Genomic DNA, 27,495 nt, shown 5'->3' with positions numbered 1-27,495 from the left:
CCTGGGATGCCACTATCCTTCCTGGGAAGTGGGAGCCACTCAGATGCTGTGAGTAGAGAACGCACATGTTCAGAACTGCAGTTAACGCAGATCAGTTATCACAGAGAGAAAGCGAACAGGAGGGCAGAGAGGCTGCAGTCAGAGGGTGGTCAGGAGCCCAGCAAGAGCGCTGGTGAGAGGAGCCTAGACTAAACTCAGGAGGTGGAGCTGGAGGGAGGAAGCCCATCAGAGCAGGGGGAGGAGAAGGAGAGGGGATGGTAGGAACATGGAGAGCAGCTCCTGTGGAGGCTGAGGATCCTCGTTGTTTGGTGATGAAGGGAAGCTCAGAGAAGTCAGTCCCTGAAGGAGGAAACCTGAATCCTCATCCCTGTCCAGATGTTTGTTTGCCTACAGATGTTAGAAGGGTAAGAACCAAACAAAACTCAGGATAAGATGTGTTTCTTGTGTGAATTCTTAAAAAAAAAAAAAAATCCTCTATCAATCACAATGTTTAAGTTGGAATCTAATTCACACATCATAAAATTTACTCTGTAAAATGTGCAGCTCAGTGATTCATCATCTGTGTCAAAGCTGTGCCACTATCACCGCTATCCAAGTCAGAGCACTTCATCTCCTCACAGAGAAAGCCACTACCCACCAAACAGGCACTTCCCCTTCCGCCTTCCCCCAGCTTTTGGCAATTGTCTGTGTGCTATTTGACCCTAGTGATTTGCCTATTCTGCATATTTAAAGTACATGGATTTGTACAACTGTGGCCACGTATGCTGGTTTCTTACACTTGGTGCTATGTCTTGGAGACTCATCTATGGCTTAGCACACGATTCATTCCTCTGTTTGACTTGAAAATTTTCCTTTCTAGGCCATTATAATACACACACACACGAGTTCTTTTCTTTTTAATTGTGAAAAACTCACAGAATACAAAATTACCATTGTCGGTCAGCCCACGTCACTAGGAACCGTCTTTGTGCAGGGAGGCTCTTTGCCTCACTGACCATGAGCCACCGGTGAGCACAGAGTAACCAGCCCTGGCATGACAACCCTTCTTGGGACACTCCGTGCCACCCACCCAACCAGGACTCCATGCAGGCCTCCCCACGGTGGCCTAAGAAGAGAACTACATGGCAGGTGGGGGCAGAGGTGGCAAAGGAGAGAGACCAGGAGAGAGGAGAGCAGAGGCGGGTGGAGGAGCCACCCACGCTGAGCTCCTGTCTCAGTTGCGTGCCTGCCAGACCAGCCCTGCTCAACTTCTGGGATCAGAAATGGTCAGATGGCTGAGGGAGGTGTGACCACAGATGTCAGCAGCTTCAGCCAGACACCTGACAGTCTGCAGTGCAAACCTGCCAGGCCCAGCTCCACTCCCCAGGCCACCTTCAGAGCCCCAGAGTCCCAGCCTCATGTGGGGGGCTTCCCAGCCCCATCCTCCAGAGCTCCACATCCCAGCTCTCAGGAGAGTCCTCTGAGCTCCCAGGAGGTCATGTCTACTTCTGGTGTATGACAAATGGCATTAGGCTGGGACCAGTTGGAAGTGGCCAGAGTGAAATCAAGGTTCTCTGTATCTCCTCTGCCCTGGAAGTGCCCACTCTGTCCTATTCGCTCATGCCTGTTTTGTCCAGGTGTTCACTGAACACAGCCAGGCTGCAGGGAGGGGTTTCAGGGCACAGCAAGAGCTGCAGCATCTCACGGTGAGCAGGGCTGGCCACCAACTCACGTCCCACTCTGGGAGAGCATCACTGTGGGTCAGAAACTGACCCTCTGAAGGCACAGGTGACTGCTCCTGGATCACACAGGGCCCCAGAACTTAGGTTTGTCTTGTGACCTCTATAGCTGACTCTAAAGGTCAGGCCATCTAGCAAGGAGACATCTGGACCCTGGTAATCACAGTCAGGTTGGTTAAGTACAAAGCGGGTGGGGCCGGGCAGTGAGGACCGGGGTGGGGGCCACCTGCCTCTTCTGTTTCACACACCCACCCACCCCCAACCCCCTCTCCTCCCCCCCCACCCCCGGCCCCACATTTCCCTGACCTTCTCCTCCTCAGCATGCTACCCACGTATTGGGCTTTCTTGGCCCAGACACAACAGAAGTGATCATTAAAGTACTCAGTATTCAGTGGAATAGTCATGAAGTGACTTCAAGTGTAAAAAGAAATAAAATTGAAAATAAAATCCACCCAGACTGTTAACGTTTTGGATGAGGTTAGTGTCAGAGAAGATCCTTGGGCTCCTGGTAAAGGTCCCCCTGAAACTCTGGCTCTGGAAGGAGGGAGAAAAGATGTCCTTTGGTGAATGTGACCTAAGCCTGGTTTGTGTTTGACCTGCTCATTGATTTGATTATTGGTCATCTTCACATTTTCTGAGCCCTGTTCTGCATCTGTTCGAGGTCCTCACAGGGCTCACAAGCTGGAGAGCTCATCGCAGTGTGCTTAAAGACTTGAGGGGTCCTGGGTGAGGCAGAAAATGGTGCGGGCAGAGCATGGGATCAAGACAGGCATCCTGGACCTGGTGAGGTCTGAGCCGGGTCTCCAAGGGTGAGTTCGGCAGGGCCTGGCTCTGAGCAGGACTCAAATACATGATGAATGACTAAATGAATGAAAATGGAAATCTTCCCCAAAAAAGAGCAAGACTGTCAGATTTTCTGTAACTGAGTCCAAGCTTGTACTGCTCACCTCATGACAGGCCAATAAATTGAGAGATGAGTCCTTGGGGCAAGGAACAGTGACTTTATTCAGAAACCCAGGACTCTTGTCTCAGGACCCATCTTGCCTGAGTTAGAATTCAGGCTTCCTTTATATTAATTCTCAAAGGTGGTGGGGGAGGAAAGTCAAATATTTCCTCATTCTGATCAGGCTCCAGACAGGATGTGTTAATGTCTGCCTCCCTGCCGTGATTCACAGGAGAGTCTGGTCAGGAAGTTTCCTGTGAATTAAACAAAGTTATTATTTTAGCTTGGTGCTCATTACCTGGGATGCAGGGCTCCCAGAGATGGGACTTTATGTACAAGCTTATAGCAACATTCCTTTAGTGGTTAGCTCCTAATAGGTAGGATACAAAGGGTCCTTCTCTATGACGCTTTCAGGCCAAAGCTTGGAACTTCAGGGCACCCGAGGACAGCAGGAGAGGCCCCGCGCGGTGCCCATTCCACCCCTCACAGCTGTCTTGCTGACTAAGCAGCCTGTGTCTTGACTCCCGGGGGGCACCTGTTTGCCCTCTTCTCTCGGACAGTGCTGGTTGTAAGATCTAGATTGGGCTGAGGCAGAAAAGGAGAGACGACTTCAACGGAAGTAGGTGACCTTTATTCAGGCAAGGAGGGGCGGCAGTCGGCCAGCAACCCGGCTGAGCCTGAGAGGGATCAGGGAGGCTTCATATTTAAAGGGAGGTTTGTAGAAGCGATAAGGGAAACGCTAGTCAGGCAGGATGTTTTAGGTATTCTTTAGTTGAGATGGCATTTGTAGTTGGGCAGGGAGTGTTAAATCCTCTGGACAAGGGGTGATAAGTCCCAGGTAGATGCAACCAGCCTGGAGCATCAGGGCAGGACCTAAAGTTTGGTTTTGTTTTCCCGAAGTTAGATCACTTAGCAAGGGCCTCTGAGACTGCTGTTTCCTTTTCTAGGCCCAAAGACTCTTTCACTCGTCAGAAGCAACACTCACCTGTGCCCCTCCCTAATCAGGCACAAGCAAACCAGCTGCCCTCACCTGAAAGGGTGTTAGTCTCTCAATCATGTCCCTGTGACCCCATGGACTGTAGCACACGAGGCTCCTTTGTCCATGGGATTTTCCAGGTAAGAATACTGGAGTGGGTTGTCATTTCCTTCTCCAGGGGATCTTCTTGACTCAGAGATGGAACCCAGGTCCCCTACATTACAGGTGTATTCTTTACCATCTGAGCCACCAGGGACATGCATAAGAAACTGTTACCTCTCAAAACTGGGGTCAGAAGGTTGGGTGTGTGATTCAGGCTCTACAAGGCATTTCACATTCTCCTAGTATCTCCTCTTGTCTCCCTATGAAGCTCTTACATCTCAGGACACCTCTAACCAATACCCTCTTTTGATGGGAGCTAGTGCTCAGCGGTTAATATTTTCAGCCCAGAGAGACACAGCCTGTGCTTTAGACCATGGCAAAACCTCCCAGCTAGCCCCAGTCCATCCAAATCTCTCCTGTTCCTCAGATCCCATGGCCAACAGGCAGTCCCTGAGTCTGTTCAGCAGACAAGCTCCCACAGTGTCCAGAGCTGAGGCTTCTCCCGCCCCCGTGCCCCCTCGGCCCTGCACAATGAGCCCGCACTCCTGGGAATGGAGGGTCCCCTGTGCGCTTCTTCTGGGGCTGCTGCTGGGCCTTCTTCCTCCTTCAACCAGAGCAGGGAGCTGGCTCAGGCAGGCCCGTGATTAAGGGGAGGAGGGGACGAGCGGTCAGTCCCTCCATCTCCTGTGGGCCCAGCCCTGCAGGAGGAGGTGCTGGGGGCTGAGAGAGGGCTTGGCCTGCTCAGCGGTCAGGACTCGGGGCGCATTTCAGGGAGGCTGAACCTACTGGGGAATGGTGACAATGTTGATGGTGACAAGCTGTTTCCATCTCTGTACAAGCTGGTCCAGTTCACCAAATTCTCTCAAAACTAACACCGGTATATAAACACTCTTCCTCTGGCAACAGGGGGTGGGCTGAGTGTTTTCCAGGAAACTCCTCGCTAACCTCTGGGAAAGATTCTGACAGAGTCTCTGATGATGCAACAAATGTCCGCTTTGGTTAGGAATCAACAAGGACTCCCTGTGTGGCACATGGATGTCAATGCTATGTAGCAGCCTCGATGGGAGGGGAGTTTGGGGGAGAAAGGACGCATGTGTGTGTTTGGGTGAACTGTTCCCCTTGGTGTCACTTGAAACTGTCACAACACTGTTTGTAAATGGGCTACACCCCAAATACAAAGCAAAAGTTAAAAAAGAGAACAACATGTGACCGAACACAAAGAGAAGACACTGGATGATTTGAACATTTGCTTCAAAAGTGCATTTTGGTAACACAGAAAGCTACAGTATTTTAAAATTCTAGTTTATGATTTAGAGTCTATGATATTTAGGTGACTGATCAATTGTTTAATACAGGCACTGATAAGAATACAGGCTAAAGGCTAACCAGTTTTAATATAAATTTCACACTACAGTCTAAAGCCAGGGCACATATGTCTATTTATCTGTCTCCCTCATTCCAACTCCCTCTCTCTATAGTTTTAAGATTTGTGTCACCAGTGAGCTCACTCCAGCTCTCCTGCAACACACACCCTTCATTCTGTGGGAGAAGTGATAACACTCGTTTACACTAGTGTAAGTGAGGAGGTGACACATGGTGACAGAAAGAAGGAGACTGGAGGGGGCTTGGCCCGGCCTCGGCCTGGGGGCTTTGCCCAGATCCTCACTCCCTCTCTCACTGCTGACCATAACAGGGGCCTGGAGAAGCCTGTGAGGAGCCCTGGCCAAGAACTTTCATGCACGTCCAGCCATTTACATCGTGAGCATGGAGTTTTCTCAAAGATCTTCAAATTTCTGTTTTTTTCTGACTTCTTTAGTCTTCATTAGTCTTCTCACCAGGGATGTCGTTAACTAAATCAGCCTATATATTATTAATATTAACATATATCATTGATATATAAATATTATATTAAAATAACAATAGTACATAACATTTTATATTTATTTACATTATATAGGCATATACTTATGATGATGCTGTGAAAGTGCTGCCCTCAATATGCCAGTAAATTTGGAAAACTCGGCAGTGGCCACAGGACTTGAAAAGGTCAGTTTTCATTCCAATCCCAAAGAAAGGCAATGCCAGAGAATGCTCAAACGACCACACAGTTCCACTCATCTCACATGATAGTAATGTAATGCTCAAAATTCTCCAAGCCAGGCTTCAGCAATATGTGAACTGTGAACTTCCTGATGCTCAAGCTGGTTTTAGAAAAGGCAGAGGAACCAGAGATCAAATTGCCAACATCCGCTGGATCATGGAAAAAGCAAGAGAGTTCCAGAAAAACATCTATTTCTGCTTTATTTACTATGCCAAAGCCTTTGACTGTGTGGATCACAATAAACTGTGGAAAATTCTGAAAGAGATGGGAATAGCAGACCACCTGATCTGCCTCTTGAAAAATTTGTATGCAGGTCAGGAAGCAACAGGTAGAACTGGACATGGAACAACAGACTGGCTTGAAATAGGAAAAGGAGTACATCAAGACTGTATATTGTCACCCTGTTTATTTAACTTATATGCAGAGTACATCATGAGAAATGCTGGACTGGAAGAAACACAAGCTGAAATGAAGATTGCTGGGAGAAATATCAATAACCTCAGATATGCAGATGACACCACCCTTATGACAGAAAGTGAAGAGGAACTAAAAAGCCTCTTTATGAAAGTGAAAGTGGAGAATGAAAAAGTTGGCTTAAAGCTCAACATTCAGAAAACGAAGATCATGGCATCCAGTCCCATCACTTCATGGGAAATAGATAGGGGAACAGTGGAAACAGTGTCAGACTTTATTTTTCTGGGCTCCAAAATCACTGCAGATGGTGACTGCAGCCATGAAATTAAAAGACACTTACTCCTTGGAAGGAAAGTGATGACCAACCTAGATAGCGTATTCAAAAGCAGAGACATTACTTTGCCAACAAAGGTCCATCTAGTCAACGCTATGGTTTTTCCTGTGGTCATGTATGGATGTGAGAGTTGGACTGTGAAGAAGGCTGAGCGCCAAAGAATTGATGCTTTTAAACTGTGGTGTTGGAGAAGACTCTTTAGAGTCCCTTGGACTGCAAGGAGATCCAACCGGTCCATTCTGAAGGAGATCAGCCCTGGGATTTCTTTGGAAGGAATGATGCTAAAGCTGAAACTCCAGTACTTTGGCCACCTCATTGGAAGAGTTGACTCATTGGAGAAGAATTGACTCATTGGAAAAGACTCTGATGCTGGGAGGGTTTGGGGGCAGGAGGAGAAGGGGACGACAGAGGATGAGATGGCTGGATGGCATCACTGACTTGATGGACATGTGTCTGCATTAGCTCCGGGAGTTGGTGATGGACAGGGAGGCCTGGCGTGCCACAGCCAGGGAGTCATAGGGTCGCAAAGAGTTGGACACGACTGAGCGACTGAACTGAACTGACTGATGTTATAGTAAATTAAATTAATAAATATAAATAAACTAGCATAGCGATATGAGTATATATTACTCCTCAGAGGCAGACCTTTGCCTTTTATGCAGTCAACTCTGCCTGCTGATCATATTTTGTTTGCCAGAAAAAAATGAAGACTGAGGCCAGAATGAAAAGTGAGGGGAAGGTAGGCAGAGAAGACCCAACCTGAAATTACAGGGGAGGCATAATTGAATCACTCAAGTGAAACAAGAAGTGTGTTCCCGAGATCAGCCTGAAGCTCACATTCTTAGTGAGGGGAGCAGATTCGACTCCGCACCCAGCCCATGGGCACCTTCTGGGGTGGGGTGAGCGGGAGGGAGCCTCCTCTGGATGTCTCTCCACTGCCTCCTCCAGCTGACCTGCTCCTCCTCCCCAGGCTCTGCTGCGACCTGTGTGCTTTGCCTCCAGGAGGCCCGTTTCCTGCCCTCCACTGTTCCCCGCCTACCATCTCGCTTTCCTTGATTCTCTCGGCTGCCACCGACCAGACGGGAGACACAGGGATCACAAGACCATCCCCTGCGGCCCATGAGCTGCCCTCGCCCCGCCCTCCTCCTTTAGAGCTGGGTTAACGGGGTGCCTGGTGTTCATCACTGAGACTTTCCTTGCTCATAGTTTCTCCATTCCTGATGGTGGGATGCGCAGGGCAACTAAAGACATTTCTGAATTTCCCTGAATGTGCATGCTAGATGAACCTAGTTTGCTTATATCAGAATCATTTTGTTCTAAAAAAATATTTTTATATTCCTATTTAAAACCACTGGAAAACCTCCAAACAGGAAATGGTGACACCTCAAAGTCATACTGTTACATGACTAAGGCAAGTTGTAAAACAACACACATTATTTGTCTAACTGAACTAAAAATGAACCTATATTATCTGTGTAAATAAATATATATTTGAAAATGTTTTTTAAAAAGCTGGAGCAATATATACAAGTGAACCACAGATACTTTGATAAGGATGAAAGAGAAATTCTACTTTTACTCTAAATTATCGAGTTTTTTTTGTGTACTTTTAACTCAGGAGGAACTTGAACAAGAGTGTATATTGTTTGTATTTAAATAAATACTTTACATACGATTGTACTGAACCAGCTTATCATTAAAAACCGGACCAATGTATTTCAGAGTCAAACAAATGATAAGCTGCATAGAAGAGAGTGAATACCTGCTGAAGAGTTAGGGACAGAAAAAGCACACGAGCAGCACAAACAGTGAAACGCTGGCTGCACGCTGCTGTCCCCTCCAGTCACTGGGACGTTTCCTAAATGCTTGCTGGGTTTAAGGCAGCCTGGAAGTCAGTCACCTGTCCAAGGCACGTCTGAATTGATGCCAGGCCCATAGTAAAAATAGGTTTTAATTAGTATCTCTCAGAGGTAGAAAATGCACACTGTATTCTCTAAACTTCTTTTGGCCCGTTCTATAATGGATTGTTCCACTAAAAACAAAACACTCAAACCAACATTAAAAACCACCCTTTTGGTGTACCTGAAAGCTTTTGCCATTTTAGAGCTTTCTCTTTTGCTGTCATCTCTTAAACATGTAAAATAAATACAGTCAAGTCCCCTCAGGAGGGGCCACTCAGGGAGCTCTGGGCCTCAGTCGTTCCTAGCAATAAAAGTGGCAAAGAGCAGTTTTGCTCCAGAACTCTCAAGGCATTTTGGTGTGGGATAATTGGGACCCGTGGAAAGCACATGATAGCCTGATACTGTTTCTTACATCTGCCACAGCTCCGTGATTTCCAATATCTTACTTTCTGTAACAAAAGATTGAGAATGCTCAGGAGAGAGCATAAATATAACTATATACTCGTTATAAATAGCATATAAGTAGAAAGTATAGTCATGTGAGTCTAACTTACCTTAATATCCTAGTTTCTGTGGCTCTCAGTCCATAAGGCTCAGACTACATTCCTCGGGCACCTCTAAAGATTGGACAGTAGGTGGCGCTTTCAGCCTGTTTGAAACAGTCCACGGGCTTTGGCTTGTATACTTGCTTTTTAACTGTTTTACCACCATTGCACAGAAAACAGAGTAATTTGGTACATAAGTGTATGAAGTCCAGATCAATGTCATGGGAGCAATTCCAGAAGAACACAAAGCCATATAACTGATCTGTAGGAAGCATTTACAAATATCCACAGAAAAGACTTTACCTCTACGTAGATCCAAACTGAAAACAGAAAGTGAAAGTCACTCAGTCCTGTCCGACTCTTTGGGATCCCTTAGACTGTAGCCCGCCAGGCTCCTCTGCCCATGGAATTCTCCAGGCAAGAACACTGGAGTGAGTTGCCATTCTCCTCTCTAGGGAACCGTCCCAACCCAAATTATCCAGTAATAAAACGCTTTTAGGGTTTGTGTCACAGATGCTCTTTGCTACTTTGATTCCTGGTAATGACAGAATCTCAGACTGACCTGGGACCCGCCCTAAAGTAGTTTGTGTCCTGTGACCCTGGTCAGACACATAGACTTTAGTTCGGTTTTCTTGTGTGGGGACAATTTGACCTAGCTGCTCACAAGCGAAAAGCAAACTGCTAGACCTTAAAATGTTCCAGTAGAGTACAGTCAGGTGCTCTTGATTCTAGGTACTTCAAAGGATGCTTTTAAGCCTTGTCAGCCAGCAGCTTCTCTTGATTCTGAAAGCTGGGTTTACTAGGGACCGGCAGCAGTGGAAGTGTGATGAAATCACTGCAGCGGTGTTGTGCTTCAAAGCACAGGGTCTGTACAGACCAGGAACAAAGATAAAATATTCTGAAGGGGTGAATCCAGGGCATTTACTCTTATCTGAACAAAAGCTTGTGCACAGATGCATTTTATGCATCACTTCAGGGAGGCCACAGGCTCCCTGGGCTCTCCAAATCCCTCAGGTTAAGAGCTTCTGGCCCGGGAGTGAAAGAAAGTAAAAGCCAGCCCTTCCATCTTCCCCATTCCGACCTCTGGTCCCATCGCATTCCGACCTCTGGTCCCATGAGAGGGACGGTGGACGCTCAGCGCGCTGTCCCAGCCGCACGGCTGCCAGAGGAGTTACAGGAGCAGACCTGCCCAATGGCGCCGCTGCTTGCTGCCTGCTGCCGGGCGCTGTGAGAAGGCCCCAAGGAGATCTAGGAAAAGCAAAGGGGAGTCCAACTCAGCAGAGCAGCCCCGAAGCACAGGGAGTTAAAGAAACAGGAAGCACGAGTCAGGTCAAGGAAGGACCCCTTTCTGATGGCTGCGCTGATAACGAGTGTGGCTAAAGCGTCCCGCTCCCTGTGCACGTGTCTCTGCGTCTGCAGGCACTTCCGGTTTGCCTCACCGTGAGCGGCGGCTGCTGGTCAGAAGGCAGATCTTTTCTACCATCAATAAACTGTCTTTTCCCCACTGTCAGCCCTGCAATCTGGCGCTATATGCTCCTTGTTCCATTGGAGCTAACACTTCTGTAAAAGGAGATCTAACTGTCAAGAGTTCAAAATTCCAAGGGTCTGTGGAGTCCCGCCACCAATTCACCCCCCAGAGTTGTGTTTGAATCAGGTAAAAACGCTCATTACAGGCTTAGGATTGAGGATACTAAAGTGAGAACATGAATGAATTTAGAACGTTTGGAAAGTCTGATTTTAAAAGTATTTGTTTATCTTTAAAGTCAAATAAGAAAATTTTACTCTTGCTTATTTTGTCTGAGGAATAAACATGGAAAGATACTGAAAAAAAAAAAAGCTACGAAATTTGAGGCTTTGAAGAAGGGAATTAAAAGGGAATAGGTCTCATGAAGAGTAACTCCTTTCAAATGGAGAAGCTGAGAGGAGAAAGAAATTGATTTAAGAAAAGATCTTACTATTAGAACTGAGGCCATCTGCCATTTAGTCAAATTTGCTTTTCTGCATGCAGGGTCACCTTATACAGACTCGTACAGACACACAATACAGCTACCATCTCCACTGATATGCAGAGGGGTGCCCTGGCCACGGCTTCAGACCACCTTGCGGGCACTCAGGATGCTCAGCACTCTGTCCTGTGTGTCTCTGGGAAGTGACTCCTAGGAGGTCCATCCACTGAGCCGAGTTCCACTCTGTTTTCAAACAGCCCTTTAAATCCCTGAGGCCAGCACCCCTCTCTCTCATCACATAAAATGTCCCCCCGTGTGTCACTTCTCATCAACATGGCTGCTGCTTTTATAATCAGTCTTCAGATATGGTCACCTGATTCTATTATTTTTTTTATGCTGAAGTCAGTCAAGTGTCTTATATCTTACTAGCATATTAATATGTCAGATTCAGAGAAATAATTCAAGGATGAAGCCAACTGATTATCCTCCTATCCATATGAAGTATAAATATAATCTCTGGAAGTTGGTGAAGGACAGGGAAGCCTGGTGTGCTGCAGTCCATGGGGTCGCAAAGAGTTGGACATGACTAAGTGACTGAACAATGATAAAATATCATCTCAATTGATAATGAATGTACAGTGCATAGGGGAAAGTGGGAGAAAAGCGTTTTAAAAATTGGATCAAGCTTTTCTAGTAAAATTAGCAGTTGCAAATATTGTTTGAGGGAAGAACATAATGAATTATGAAATTTTCCTCTTATGTGAAAGGAAAAAAGCAAAAGTCACAGAACATTCTCATGAGTAGACACATTTATTTATTTAGAAACTGCTTATTTTCTGTGAACCAATTTCCATTTTAAGAGTTTGTGGGGTTTCCATAATGGCTCATGGTAAAGAATCCTGCCAATGCAGGAGACATGAGTTCAATCCCTGGTCCAGGAAGATCCCATGTGCCTTCAGAGGAACTAAGGCCGTGAACCACAACCATCGAGCCTGTGCTCCACAGCCTGGGGGCCACAGCTCCTGAGCCCACGCTCTGCCACCACTGAAGCCTGGGGGCCCTGGGGCTCACGCTGCATAAGAAGAGAAGCCGCTGCAACCAGAAGGTCAGGCACCACAAGCAGAGAGTGCACCCTGCTCACTGCAACCAGAGCAAACCTGTGCAGCAGCAAGGACCCAGCACAGCCCCCACCCAAGAAAAGAGCCTGTGAAAGAACAGCTGAAGCCCACGCAGTGCTGTGCCTACCCATCCAGTGGCCTGAGCAGTGGGCACTGCAGGCCAGCCTTCAGGGGGAACTGGGGAGTAGGCAGCGAGCTCGCCTGCCCGCCTGTGGACTAGACAGCACGTCAGATCCAGTAGCGTTGCACTCAGCTGCTGAAGTGACCCATTCACGGTGAAGTCCTCCTTGGTCAGAGCTTGCTCAGCTGCCACCTGCTCTTCCCTTTTAATCTCTTCAGAATCTGCAGACGTAGAGATCAGGCACGACCTCCCAAGAGTGTTCACGGGAAAGGATGCTGCGCATGGGCAGAACTTCCAGGGTGAGCATCCGCCGAGTCAGACCCACCAACTGAGCTCCCTGGTTGCCGGGAATGGGTCGTCTCCAGAGTGCAGAGGAGAGTCCGTGTCACACAGACCGATGGTAAGAAGTTCACATACATGCCTCTGGGAGAGGCTGGCGGTCAGCCCAGGGATCGTAACTACCAGGAGTCTTGGCTCCTGGAAGCTGCCTGGGTCTGGTTAGTGGAGGCTCCAGGAGCGAAGCGGCAGCAAACTGCAGCTCAGCTCGCTGGTGAAGGTTCCTGGAGGACGCAGCAGGGACAGTAGCTGGGTTTTCAGTGGCAACGATGGCATGAAATGCCTACAGAAGCTTCTCCCAGGTTCTCTTCGGATTCCTAATGTGGACGCCGCCACTTTTCCTTCTGTAGATGTACTGCTCCATTGGGAAGTAAAGGTTGGTGCCACCTAAGAGGGCCCCTGCTGCAAGGAACGTGATGACGTCGTCCTTCATTTGCCGGACAGCAAGGACCCAGGATAAAGTAAAAGATTCACTTCACTTTATGACAAGAATCCAGACAGTGCCGTATGGACCACTGTCTGGGTAGCATGGGAAAAGCCTGAGAAGATGTTTTAGAGAAGCCAGATAATCTTTCTGGTAAAACAAAGTTGACTTTCATTCAGTTTGTAGAAATAAAGCTGTGAGTTTTGTTCTTTAGAGGTTTAAAATTTTTTGTAACATCTTGGCATTTCTGAGAAACTTACAATACATGTACAAGGCTCAAGAACCTAAAAATATAAAATAGTTCATATTACATTGTTCTTCCTACCCCCTCCCTTCTTGTCAAGTCCTTGCTGCTTCCACAGTCAGCCACGTTTTTGTTTCTCAGGGATAGCTTTCAGAGGCGTATTTTTTTTTTTTCTTCTAAGTATTTATTTGGCTGTGCCTGTGGGACCTTTTCCATGAGAACTCTTATCTGTCGCATGTGAATTCTAGTTTCCTGACAAGGGATTGAACTCAGGCCCCTACAATGAGAGTGCAGAGTCTTAGCCCCTGGATCAGGAGAGATGGCCCAGAATGTCATTTTATGGATACACAAGCAACTATGAATATCTATTTCTTCTTCACTCCACATGTGGTGCTAATGGTAAAGAACCCACCTCCCTATGCAGGAGACATAAGGGACTCAGATTCAATCCCTGGGTCTGGAAGATCCTCTGGAGCAGGAAATGGCAACCCACTCTAGCATCCCTGCCTGGAGCATTGCCATGGGCAGAGGAGCCCGGTGGGCTACAGTCCATAATGTCAGAAAATGTCGGACGTGACTGAGTGACTGAGTACAACCACATTTAAAACCATAAATGGTCACATACTGTGCACAATGTTTTATGGTATCTTGCTTATATTCAGCTGACACTATCTTGGGGAATATTCTCTCTTGGGACACTATTTTCCACAAATCAGTCCACTGAATAGATGATGTACTATAATACGCTTTACTGGTCCACGTTGGAATAAACACTAATATAAAATGACATCTTGACATCACAATAAACAATGTAATGCATAACCTTAGCCTAATTTATTCCATTGCAGGAAAATGTATCAATTTCTAATGCATATGGAATTTCTACAAATCTAATGGACTTGTAGCCTGAAGTATTTCCAACTGAAATATAGCATCTGATAGGATGTTGCTCATAAACTAGCACGTTGCTGGATTCCCCCACCCCCACCCCCCTGAGGAGCTATGCAATGATCATTTCTCTTTCCTTAAGACTCAACCTCTCCTCTCCCAGATTTCTCCCTGGTCTGTTTTTAAAAACATTCTCCAACCTCTTCTTCCATTGTGACTTCTCTACAATCTGCTCTTCTTAGCACTGTCCTTCATTCGCACGCCTTCATTGCCTGGTCTGGTCTCTACCTGCCATCTGAATATTGCCCATCATTGCTCCACCCACTCCCCTGGAAATGGTATCAATATGGCCAGATAGATGATTGAGTATAGAAAAATGTTTCATGGATGATATTGAATCACTGAGCCTGGATGAGAAGGAGACATCCACAGGGGAGTCTAAGGTAGCTGGGGAAGAAGGAGAATTTAGGTTTTATCTGTGCTCTTCACTCAGGGGAAGATGCTACAGGGCCCACCAGGGAAGGAGAAGTCAGAGTCAGAGGTAAATACTTGGGAGGTGGTGTCCAGAAATTCCAGCAAGAACTCTGGAGAGAAGAGTGAGGGAGAGCGCCTGCTGTGAGGCTGCTGTGAGTGTTGGGCAGGGACACACACGGGGCAGCAGAGAAAGGAGCAGGAAGGTGATAACAGGCTTCCCGAGGGAGGGAGGGTGTCATGGTGATAGTGATGTGCACAGAGTTACACATGTCACGGAGATGAGGGAGGATGGAAAAGAGCCAGTGAGAGGGGAGGGCGGGTGCAACTAATACATCCTGTACACTGTTTCCTGAGAGGCCAAGAGCAGAGGCCGAGAGAGAGGCTGAGCCAGAGCACAGGACACAATGAAGGAGACATCAGTTCAGTTGCTCAGTCATGTCTGACTCTTTGCGACCCCATGAATCGCAGCATGCCAGGCCTCCCTGTCCATCACCAACTCCCGGAGTTCACTGACACTCACATCCATCGAGTCAGTGATGCCATCCAGCCATCTCATCCTCTGTGGTCCCCTTCTCCTGCCCCCAATCCCTCCCAGCATCAGGGTCTTTTCCAATGAGTCAACTCTTCGCATGACATAAACATAAAAGTTGATAAATAAAAACATAGGTGTTCGAGTCAAGATTTTGATAAAACGCTCTTTTAAGGAATACAATTGGGATTTTAAGGAACTCCTTTTAAGGAATATAGAAATAAAATTGCAGGTGAGATATTAACTCTTAGATGATGATTCACAAGAATGACTCCCCTGTCTAAAGAGTGACACCATCAGAAGCAATTCTGTGCAGAGGTGAGCGGGGAGACGGCACAGCACAGTGGTGGAGACACGTGGTCAATGGAGACGCTGGGCCTTCACGGGAGGAGGGGGTTCCTGTAGACCCCACACGCTGGTGTGCTGAGAACATCGAGCAGGAGTTACTTGAGCCATTGAGAGTCACTGTACTTGAAGAGGTTTTTGTTTACATATAATTTTATTTCCTTTTGGCTGCCCTGGGTCTTCTTTGCTGCCTGCAGGCTGTCTCCACTTGTAGCGAGCAGGGCCTGTGCTCTAGTTGGGTGGCTGGGCTTCCCACTTTGGTGGTTTCTCTTGCTGTGGAGTGCTGGGCCCTAGAATGCCTGGGCTCAGTCTTTGCAGTGTACAGACTTAATTTCTCTGTGGCGTGGGATCTTCTGGGGACCAGAGATCGAACCAGTGTCCCCTGCCCTGCAAGTAGATTCTTAACCACTGGACCACCAGGGAAGCCCCTGTACTTGAAGTTTCCATTGGAGCTACCTAAAACATGATAAAAGTGATCTCAGCAAAAGGGGGAAGGAGCAGTGAGCACACAGCCTGCCTTCCACCAAAGAGAGCCTGCTGGGTTTGCACAGACCCCTTTCCGTTTCTGAATCGCAGTTGTCATTTACTCACTTCCTCTTTCTCCACCTGAAACCCACACATGTCTTAAATTCTCCAAGCAATCTTCCTGGTGGCTTTCTTCCATGGAAGTAGAATTTCTCGGCAAAAGATTCTATGCAATCTTTCTATGTGAATATCAGAAGAAGGTGAACATTTTGTTTGAGGTTATGGTTCTGGAAATTCAGAATTAAATATGTTTCAGCTCACATTGGCCAAATGTGCTGTACCTGGCCTCAGCCTCCTGTATTTTAGTTGGTTCACTGGTGTCATTAAGGTCCTGGGATCCCTCTAGCCCCTCAACTACTGCATCCACCTCCTACGGCCTGGCAAAAAAAAAAAAAAAGCTCTCTGGTACCATTAATATCCCTGTTGATTGCAGATCCTGTGATCTTGCTGGTGCCTTGACTTGCTGCAGCTTCCTAAGTCCTTACCTAGGATTTGTTGGCATAAAGTTCAACCAGGAAAAACAGAAAACAAAACCTGTTTTAATGTGTCTCTTGATATTTGGTTTTGTTTTTACATTTGCAAGAGCAAAACAGAGAAAATGAAGCAAAAGTTACTTTCAAACATATGTGGTTACCTGATTTAGAATTACTGATTCAAAGAGTGTCTATAAAAATAAAATGTGACTTCCACTCCCAGCTTTAAGAGGAACAGTATCTGAACTTCCTCACCTGGCACTGGTAATTAGAAAGCTGAACAAAATACTGGGAACAACTGTTTTCAGATCCTGGACAGCAGGCCATGCAGGACTAAATTCCTAGAGTGAAGATGCATACACAAATCCATCTGATGGCTCCCGGCTGTCTGCCTTCAGGCAATTTCCATGCTGCAGGTACAGGGAGGGGAACCCAGATGCAGCCCAGCAAAGCCCTGTTCTGAGAACACAGGTGAGCCAGGGAGGCACAGAAGATGATATGTGTGGGGCAGGGGATTGAAAAGAAACAGCTACTGAGACAGAAAGAATGATTCCAAGTGCTTAATGGGCCCACTGAGTCTCTGCCATCTGATCACACACAGGTGAAATTCCACAAGGATGAGCAGGAACAACTTTTGAGGAAAGAATGATTACTGGAGACCTATGCATTGAGTGGGACTGGATGCCATGATCTTAGTTTTCTGAATGTTGAGCTTTAAGCCAACCTTTTCACTCTCCTCTTTCAATTTCATCAAGAGGCTCTTAATTCTTCTTCACTTTCTGCCATAAGAGTGGTGTCATCTGAATATCTGAAGTTGTTGATATTTCTCCTGGCAATCTTGATTTCAGCTTGTGCTTCATCCAACCCAGCGTTTCTCATGATGGACTCTGCATATAAGTTAAATAAGCACAGTGACAATATACAGCCTTGAAGTACTCCTTTTCCTATTTAGAACCAGTCTGTTGTTCCATGTTCAGTTCTAACTGTGGCTTCCTACAGGTTTCTCAAGAGGCAGGTCAGGTGGTCTGGTATTCCCATTTCTTTCAGAATTTTCCACAGTTTGTTGTGATGCACACAAAGGCTTTGACATAATCAATGTTTTTCTGGAACTTTCTTGCTTTTTTGATGATCCAGGGGATGTTGGCAATTTGATCTCTGGTTCCTCTGCCTTTTCTAAAATCACCTTGAACTTCTGGAAGTTCACGGATCATATATTGCTGAAGCCTGGCTTGGGGAATGTTGAACATTACTAGTGTGTGAGATGAGTGCAATTGTGCGGTAGTTTGAGCACTCTTTGGCATTGCCTTTCTTTGGGATTGGAATGAAAACTGACCTTTTCCAGCCCTGTGGCCACTGCCGAGTTTTCCAAATTTGCTGGCACATTGAGTGCAGTACTTTCACAGCATCATCTTTTAAGATTTGAAATAGCTCAACAAATAGTTGGAGAAACAGTGGAAACAGTGGCTGACTTTATTTTGGGGGGCTCCCAAATCACCACAGATTGTGATTGCAGCCATGAAATTAAAAGATGCTTATTCCTTGGAAGGAAAGTTGTGACCATCTTAGATAGCATATTAAAAAGCAGAGACAGTACTTTGCCAACAAAAGTCCATCAAAGCTATGGTTTTTCCAGTGGTCATGTATGGATGTGATAGTTGGACTATAAAGAAAGCTTAGCATAGAAGTATAGATGCTTTTGAACTGTGGTGCTGGAGAAGATGCTTGAGAGTTCTTTGGACTGCAAGGAGGTCCAACCCTGGGTGTTCATTGGAAGGACTGATGCTGAAGCTGAAACTCCAAAACTTTGGCCACCTGATGTGAAGAGCTGACTCATTAGAAAAGACCCTGATGCTGGGAAAGATTGAGGGCAGGAGGAGAAGGGGACGACAGAGGATGAGATGGTTGGATGTCATCACCAATTCAATGGACATGAGTTTGGGTGAACTCAGGGAGTTGCTGATGGACAGGGAAGCCTGGCGCACTGCGGTTCATGGGGTTGCAAAGAGTCAGACACGAGTGAGCAACTGAGGTGAACTGAACTGAATGCATTGAATAATGTCCAACATTCATGTGGGGCTGAGAATCCTCAGCAGCCAGAGTGAAGGAACCTCCTTGAATATGTGGGGCATTCAACTGAGACAGAAAATGCATGTATTAGAGCTGAAACTAAAAAACAAAAAAAAAGAGAGAGAGAGATGAAACTAATCACAAGCCTTAAAATAAAGGGCATATAGAATTGTACTAACAAACCTTAGCAATAATCATCAAAAGTGTCTGTTATAAAAGTAATCATTTCCTACTAGGAAAAAGCAAAATGAACACTTTCTGAAAACATACAAAGAAAACAAATCAAAAGACATTTCTATAGCCCAGGAAACTTCAAGACACTTAGGGGTCCTGTGTCAGACAGCAGGTCCGATGTATATTTCATATTATCTCATACCCATCCACAAAATGAATATAAACCCCTTTATATACACTGCAAATATGCTAGAATATTCAAGAAATTGACTACTTTCTGGAAAAATATGAATTCTCAAGACCAATATTTAAAGCAGCTATAAGAAAAGAAAAATAAGCAAGGAAGGCTATAAAATAAATTTTTTCAAGAATTACTTCTGAAAATCATGTGAAGGCTATGCAAGCAAAGAACAACTGACTACAAAAGCACCACATAATTTTAGAGAATCAAGAATAGAGGAACAGAAGAAATCTGTATTTTGTGAACATAATTTAACCCTGATAGGAGTCGGACACAACTGAGTGACTTCACTTTCACTTTTCACTTGCGTGCATTGGAGAAGGAAATGGCAACCCTCTCCAGTGTTCCTGCCTGGAGAATCCCAGGGATGGAGAAGCCTGGTGGGCTGCCGTCTATGGGGTCGCACAGAGTTGAAGCAACTTAGCAGCAGCAGCAGCATGAGAACTTGACATAAGTGACATAAAACAAAATGACACACCAATTTTACCTACTATTCTTGGTCTCCTAATCCATTAAATGCTCATTAATGATATATGAATCATTGCAGAGAAATTCTCCATCTCTAAAAAACTTAGGTTTCCTCACAATTTTTGTTCCTTTAAAGGAAGTCAAGCTGTACAGTCTAAGAAGTGCTTGCTCCAGAATATGTGGAATATATATACAATGGAAAATTACTCAGTCATAAGATCAAATGAAATAATGCCATTTGTAACAACATGGATGAACATGGTGATTTCACTTTAAGTGAAGTAAGTCAGACAGAAAGAGACAAGCATCGTATGACATCACACATGTGGAATATTGAAGAATGATACAGATGAACTTATTTACAAAGCAGAGGTAGAGTCACAGACATAGAAAACATGCTTATGGTTACCTAAGAGGACACGGGGGTGTGGGGAGAGGTGAGTCAGGAGTTTGGGGTCAGTACGCACACACTGCTGTGTGTACACCAGGTGACATAAGGAGCTGCTGTGTAGTGAGGGAGCTGTACTCAGTATCTTGTGACGACCTGTAACGGGAAAGAATCCGGAAGAATATATAGTCGCTCAGTCGTGTCCAGCTCTTTGGGACTCCAGGCCTGTACCTGCCAGGCTCCTCTCAAAGGAGGGATCACAAGGAGCTGGACACAACAGAGGGACTAACCACACAAGTCCTACTCTGCTCGTTCTCAGCCAACTTGGAGAAAGACAGGACGCCTTGTCAGCACTGCAGTAAGTTCTGCTCTAAGATGCCTGCCCTGTAGGGAACAATTTGAACATATTCTGAACTTCAGTTGTGCTTGCAAGTAATTTTGTCAGGAGAAACAGTTGGTGAGAGAAAGCACAGCTGACCCAGAGGAAACTAACCAGGCGGGAAAACACAGAACACAAGCTTAACACACAATAAACATTAAACTGACTGAGGACATTGCGGGAAGTGTCCTAGTTCATGCTCTATTTGTCCACACTTAATTGAGTGTGCTCAGTTAAGACACTCTGTGTCTAGAGTGCGCTGTCATTCTTGGCTAATTTAAAATATAGTGTATTAATAGGAAATTGGAGGCATAATAAGGCAAACAGATCAGGAGACGACTGTCATCGAGAAGAGAGTTGATGACTTAAAGTGCCCAAGAGGAGGGACAGGCCACGCCACTGGGCCACACGGGAAAGGATCAGCCTTGTCCGGAGAGGGAGGGAGGGGAACTCAGCACAGGGGCCTTGACTGTGACTCCTCAGGAGGGAACAGTGAGCTGGGTGCGCAGGCTCAGGACTGGCTGGTGCGCGTGATGTTAGCGGCCATCCTCGGTGTCTGGCTCTGGGTGACAAGGGAAGGGGACAGTGGCCCGGAGCGCAGCTTAAATGTCACCTCCTCAGAGACACGTCCCCGTGTGCATCTGCGGTGACAGCTCCCCCATGTCTCCTACCCTTACCACCTCGGTCCTTCACAGCACCAGGGCCGGCCCTGTCTGCACCCGCTGGGGCTCGTCACCCATTCATCCTCGGGCCCCAGGACTCTTCTCCTCCCCGCCCCTCTCTGCCCCAGCCCCCCATCCCGCTGTGCCATTTCCCGCCCTTCACTTCATGGAGCTGATTCTTCTACAAGCTGTTCTGTTTATTCCTTGTCTGGTTCCACAGCGTCAGCTTTGCGGGAGCAGCAGAATCCTTTCTTTTTAAAGTGTGGTGGTCTTCTGTTTTACTCTCCTCTTGAATGTCAAGGACTGTGAGGTGTCGTGGCTGGGTCCCTGCCCCCAGCACAGGCCTGGTACAGAGCACATGCGCTCTCAGCATTTGGGGAAGAACCAGCAGTGGTAAGCCTTGTTGCTGCCCCCCAGGGGACTGTTAAAAACAAGACAACAGCCCCAGAGGAGTTGCTTAGTTAGGAACCATGCTAGCAAAATAGACTTAAATGCAGTTTTGACTCTTCCAGAAATGAAATCTTGAACCAGTCAGCCAGGAATCTTCTGATTATCACTAGTTAAGTCATCTGCCTGAGAAAGCTTTCCAGCCTCTATTGGAAAGTAACCTCACAGTAACCACTTGGATTCTTTGCCCAGTACAACTTCCTTGTTCCTGATCCCTTATGCCTATAAAAGTCTTTTATTTTGTGCAACTCCTCAGAGTTTCTAACTGCTAAATTGGATGCTGCCTGATTCATAAATCTTTAAATAAAGGCACTAAGATTTTAAAATTTTACTCAGTTGAATTTTATTTTAATAGGGCATATAGCTTATTTTGGAGAAGGCAATGGCATCCCACTCCAGTACTCTTGCCTGGAAAATCCCATGGATGGAGGAGCCTGGTGGGCTGCAGTCCATGTGGTTGCTAAGAGTCGGACATGACTGAGCGACTTCACTTTGATTTTTCAAATGGCAACCCACCCCAGTGTTCTTGCCTGGAGAACACTGCAGGAAGTGTCATAAAACGTATATCCCTGGGACATGCAGGAAGTGTCATATGTGACGCATATCCCTGGGACACGCATCACAAGAGGGCATGTCCCAGGGATGGGGGAGCCTGGTGGGCTGCCGTCTATGGGGCCGCACAGAGTTGGACATGACTGAAGTGACTTAGCAGCAGCATAGCTTATTTTAAGATTATATTTGGCTTTTAAGAGATTGTTATAGATTCAATTGAGCTTGCTATGAATGATGTCGGATTCAGGATCTCCGAAGAAGATTTAGCTTCAGGACCAGGGACCAGGATTGATCACTCAAGAGTGTTTGTGTAGCAGAGTTTTATGACAGTGGGAAAAGGTCAGAGAAAGCTTCTGACATGGACAGCAGAAGGGGGTGGGGAGTGCCCCCCCTTGCTAGTGTTAGCAAGGGAGGTGTATACTTTTTAAATTAGTTACTACAATAAATCAAAAGAATGTCTCAGGTTTGTGAAAGTTTTACCAGACCCACTCCCATAATTAACATTTTAGGATAACAGGATTAGAATTTAACAAAAAGATCCTACCAGACCCATTCCCATAATATACATTCTAAGATATCAGGATTAATTGGAAGGTTTTCAGGAAGGAGAAACTGTCCTCAAGCAGGATACATGGTTGTTATATAATCCCTAGTACAGAGTTTAAGTGGCTCAGATGGCAAAGCATCTCCCTACAATGGGGGAGACCCAGGCTGGATCCCTGGGTTGGGAAGATCCCCTGGAGAAGGAAATGGCAATGCCCTCCAGTACTCTTGCCTGGAAAACCCCATGGACAGAGGAGCCTGGTAGGCTACAGTCCATGGGGTTGCAAAGAGTCAGGCATGACTGAGCAGCTTCACTTTCTTTCACAGAGTTTAAACCGAGTTGTGTAATCGTCAGTTCTGGGCCTAAAGAAAGAAAGAAAAATGTTTTAAGTGACTAAGACTAAGGAATGTAGAGGAAAAAAGATGTTTGTCCTTTCCTCCTCCTTGAGAACTCCAGACCCTCTCTCCTCGGCTTCCCCCAGACTTCTTATCAACCTGCCTACAAATTGACTCTCTCACTTTGAGCACCTCTTCAGCCTGTGAGCTCCATGAGAACATCAGGCGAGAAAGAGAAAAGACCTGAGTAAATGTCATGATGACTGAATAGCTGTACAGATAAAATGATTAAACAGAGTCCATGTGAAGGTTACATTCACTGAAGATTAGCTTTTTCTTCCTCCTCCCTCCCTCTTTCCAGAATAGAAGTTCAAGGGACCTTTTATCACCCTCACCTCATATGGAACTCCAGTGGTCTGGGTGATTTTTATCTTTTCTTTTTTTGTACACTGGAAGACATTTCATGACTGTACCCCTCAAAACTGAGAAAATCACTACTTGAGGGGCAGGGACCCTCCCTGTTGTCTGAGTCAAAACAGAACAATATGTGAACACAGGATATTGAGGAGGTGGCTGGGCCCCTGGGCAGCTAGAAGGAGGGAGACAAAGGCAGAGGGGTGCTGTTTCCACCTCCCTCCTCCCAACATGACACATTTGCCCCTCTTGGTACTTAATCAGTCTGATCCTGATTATCTGGAGATTGACATGTCTGCTGGCAGATGGTGTGGTCTTAGGTCACAGCATTGCAGGCCACCAGACCTCAGTTCTGAGCTGTTTGCCAGACCTAGGACGAGTCTTCAGCATCTTAGATCTGCTGTTTTATCCCTAAGCATTGACAGCGGTACTACCTGTGTGAGGCCCAGAGCCAGAGGCATCAGCACTTGGGATTGGTCATGGAAAGGCTGCAGCCCCGTGAAGGCTGCCCCTAGAACCCCAGCCGGAACACGAGTGGTACGTGCAATATCTGGATGAAGCAGTGAAGATGTCAGCGAGAGACATGCAGTTGGTGCCAGAACAGCATTGAATTAGAGCACTGGGCTTTTCTCCACTCACTTCCAGAGGGTCAGGCCCTATTGCCACTGGCCACATACCCTGAGTGATAACCATCTCCTGGGAACTCCAAGTCACAGCCTGATGGCTGGGCCTCCACAGGGCTGAAGGATGTGTCAGGAGCGGTTTGCCCACAGATGCTGGGCACCCCAGGGCTCTGACAGGGGCTGGTGAGGTTGGCATGTCAGGGCCCCACAGCACAGGGTACTGGGGTGCCTGGTCGGGGCTGCCATCACCTAGGGCCATACCACCATGAAGGCCCCTGGTAATTTCTGAGCTCAGAAGCTAAAGCAAGATTGAGCCTGGCTAGTACTTGGTTGCAAGACCAGCTGGAAAGACCAGGTGCTGTGGACTTTCCCGCTTGTCTCTCCTTTCCTCTCTCTCACCCTTGGCCGCCGCCCCCTCCCCTGGCACAGATGGGCTCTCCTTTGGCCATTGGGAGGTGCACATATTGTTGAGCCTTGGCCTGGGTGGGTGCTGTGGGGGTTCTGACAATGGGCAGCACAGTTGGGCTGGCGTCCTCTGTGCTTGCTGGCCACTCTGGGTTGGTGGGCAGGTTGAGTGCCTACAGGAAGGCAGTACTTTACAGCATGGAACTGTCTGCATAAAATGGTTCTCATGGTGACATTGGACCTCTGTGTATTTTCCACATTTAAAGAACTGTAGCACGTCTGTGTGTGTGTGTGTGTGTGTGTGTGCATGTGTTAAAGACAGGAAAATTCTGAAGCCAAACAAAAAATTGGATCACATGATAAAATATGAATAAGCTTCAAAAACATGACACTGTGTAAGAAACCGGACCTAAATGGCCACAGTTGTACAAAGCCATGTGCTTGAAATACACAGAATAGGCAATTCCATGAGGATGAAAGAGTGAGGAATGTGGAATTTAAGTGACTGATTAAGGAACATTAGGTGTCTTTGTAGGGAGATAAAATATAAAATCTTCTGGATCAGATAGTGATGATGGCTATACAACTATATAAATAGGCAATCACTAAAATATAGTGGTCAAAGGAGAATTTTTGGGTATATGATATATATTTCAACTTAAAATGATTAATTTGAATTTTTTTTCAAAAATAACAAAACCCACATATTATCCTCAGTGCTTTATTTGGTTCTCACTCTAAGCTCTGTAGACATAAACAAACATGCCTGTGTCTGTGTGTGCATGCTCAGTCGTGTTTGACTCTTTGTGACCCCATGGCCTGCAGATAACCAGGCTCCTCTGTTCATGGAATTTTCCAGGCAAGAATACTGGAGTGGGTGGCCATTTCCTACTCCAGGATATTTTCCTGATCCTTCACTGTTTCTTCAGAATTTGTCTCCAGAGCAAGGAGTCAGCCACCACCACTCGCCTAGGCTGAGACTCAGGGCACACAGAGGAGTGGGGACATGCTCTGGTGGGAAAGAGGGAAAGCGTGTCCTGCTCAGAGCGTGTAATATGGGGAAGCCAGAGGCAGGCTGGCAGGAAGAGGGCCATCCCAGGTGACAGCTTAGATGAGATTTGGCTTCCCCCATTTGGTACTAAATAGAAAGGAAGAAAAATAAGGAAGGTGACAGTCACTGACCACGCACTGAATCCTGGAGCCCATTGCTGCAGGGGCTGGGGTCTGGTTTTCCAGGTCGGTTGCTGCAGGGCAGGACCTCGTGACTGGAAGGAGAGGTTCCCCAACTTCCCAGTGTGTTAAGAAAGTTCTTCATTTCAACATCCTTCTCTGGTCGTCTTCAATTGGATACTCTGTGGATAAACTTGAAACAGTGTTTCTGAAATTAATTGCAAACAAAGGTAATAATTACGTTATTGTTGAGTAACAATGATAATGTTAATTTTCATTATAATTAATTTCAAGATTTCTCATTGAATACCTACATTACAATACAAATATTAACAAAAACCCCCAACAACCTGTCGGGCCATCTGGTCGACCTCGCCACAGCAGCCACCAATGTCAGCTTTGTGATTCTCACACAGATGTATCCGTGTCTCATACCCGGGAAACCCAGCGCCTCCACACAGACACCATCCTTTCCACTTCTGAGCCCGAGGAGAATAGAAGGGACTCCTGGCGCCCCTGGAATAGGTGCAGCCCGACCTGCAGGAAACCCGTCTGCGGAGTCCTGAGCACTTGACCGGGAACCGTGGCCGCCTGGGGGACGACCGTGAAGGCAGCGGGACGACCGTTCCCCCAAGGTGGCAAGGAAGCGCTTCCGGCGCTCTTTGGGGAGGAGGACGGGCGGCCCGTGGTCCCTGCCGGTGCCTCCGGTTCTGGACACCAGGGCCGGCCCTCTCCGGGGAGAGGACACACGTTTGTGAATCGGGACTATCGGGGTCCATGGGGGAGGCTGGGAAGACTGGACATGTCTGCGTGCGTCCGTGTGGTCCGCACCTCCGGGCGCGTGGGAAACATGGAGAAGGTGTAACCCCGCGGACGCCGGCGCCGTGACCTTTCCTGCTCGCGCTCAGCTGCCCCGGCGGTGCCCGCGGGCAGAAGGGGCCCCGCGGCGCGCTGGTCCACCCGGCCGGGCAGCGACACCGCCCGCCGCCGCCCGCCCAGGCCGCGGACCTGCAGCCCGAATCTCCGGAGACAGCAGGCTCTTCCCGGGTCTCATGGCACCGGGAGCGTTGCCGCTGTCACCCCCGGCCTCTGGAGCTCTGCCCCGGGCTCGGCGGCCGAACCTTCGCGGGAGTCGCCAACGTTCCCCAGGAAGGGACGGGCTCACGGCGGCCGCTGGGTGGCTCCCGACGGGCGGCGCACACGGCCCCGGGCGGACCCCGACCGCCGGGCCGCCCTGACGCCCCGCTTGTCCCGCGCGTCCGCCTGGGAGCCGGCTCCCGGCCCGGCAGGGCGCGGAGACCCAGACACCAGACGGGAGGGCGGGAGCTGGGAAGACCTCCCCGGGCAGCTGCGGGAGAAGGCGCGCTCCTCAGCGATTCCCGAGGCTCGGAGCCAGGCGGCCCAGAGGGCAGGTCCCTGCTCCCGGGCGGACTTAGGAATTTAGTGAGACTTAGACTGTGTGGACTGTAAAACTGAAACCATGAAAGGACTGGGTAAAATCATGTATGAATGATTTTTATTCTGTGGAATAGAAAGAGTGGAATCATGATACAACATTTGTTTTAAAACAGTCTCTTCAGAAGCCATCAAAGAAATGAATGATAAACAGCCATAGATCACCTTTTCATATTCCACACGGAAGGTCCAAGATAACAACTCAGCGTGGGAGGAACATTTGTGCAAATACTTGTGTACTAAGATTGTTGATATTAGTATCACTCAGTATAAAAACAGGACATTCAGGAAACAGCCATTAAGACGGATCTGGGAAGGAAATTTGTATCGGTACTGACTTGGAAAGATCTGTATGATGAATTGTTGGATAAAATACCCAAGTTATAGGATTTCCACTGGTGCTAAAAGAAAAAAATATATATACATTTGTACATTTATCTTTTAAACGAACTAAGATGGAAAGGCAAATGAATTAGAAGAGCTAAAGCAGCTTTATAAAAAGAATACAATCTTTCGCATAGCTTGGCACCTGGTGCCAGAAAGAAGTGTCTTCAGAAATCAAAAGGAGCCACACCGCCTGCTTTTCTGCCTCCTCCTCCTGTGGCCTCCAGGCAGGCAGCTGGCATCCTAGCCCCTTAAAGTCACTGCTCCACTCAGACAGACGCAGATCCAAGGAGGGGTTGGTATGACCTTGGCTCTGCAGACTTGGGCTCC

General features: G+C 47.2%; 1 long non-coding RNA gene and 1 pseudogene across 4 annotated transcripts in view; both read right to left on the bottom strand.

The window, feature by feature from the left end:
• Window positions 1-10,391, bottom strand: part of LOC147342685 (uncharacterized) — a 56,533-nt gene extending 46,142 nt beyond the window's left edge. For all 3 annotated transcript variants that reach the window (XR_015157078.1, XR_015157076.1, XR_015157077.1), the window contains exon 1: window positions 9,722-10,391. This is a non-coding gene — a long non-coding RNA (uncharacterized LOC147342685). The remainder of the gene's footprint in view (window positions 1-9,721) is intronic.
• A 1,386-nt stretch (window positions 10,392-11,777) lies between these two features.
• Window positions 11,778-24,010, bottom strand: LOC147342684 (small ribosomal subunit protein uS2 pseudogene; annotated as a pseudogene). Its single transcript, XR_015156587.1, has 2 exons — window positions 23,961-24,010; window positions 11,778-13,028 (listed from the first exon to the last, which is right to left on the bottom strand). The product of XR_015156587.1 is annotated as a small ribosomal subunit protein uS2 pseudogene (transcript).
• Between the last annotated feature and the right edge of the window lie 3,485 nt (window positions 24,011-27,495).

This window comes from Bos grunniens, chromosome 28, assembly GCF_055505025.1.
Source record: "Bos grunniens cultivar Pamir isolate PY7600 chromosome 28, Bosgru_T2T1.0, whole genome shotgun sequence".
NCBI classification, from domain to species: Eukaryota; Metazoa; Chordata; class Mammalia; order Artiodactyla; family Bovidae; genus Bos; species Bos grunniens.
Note: the sequence above shows the minus strand (reverse complement) of the source record. Positions and strands in the feature narration are given on the sequence as shown.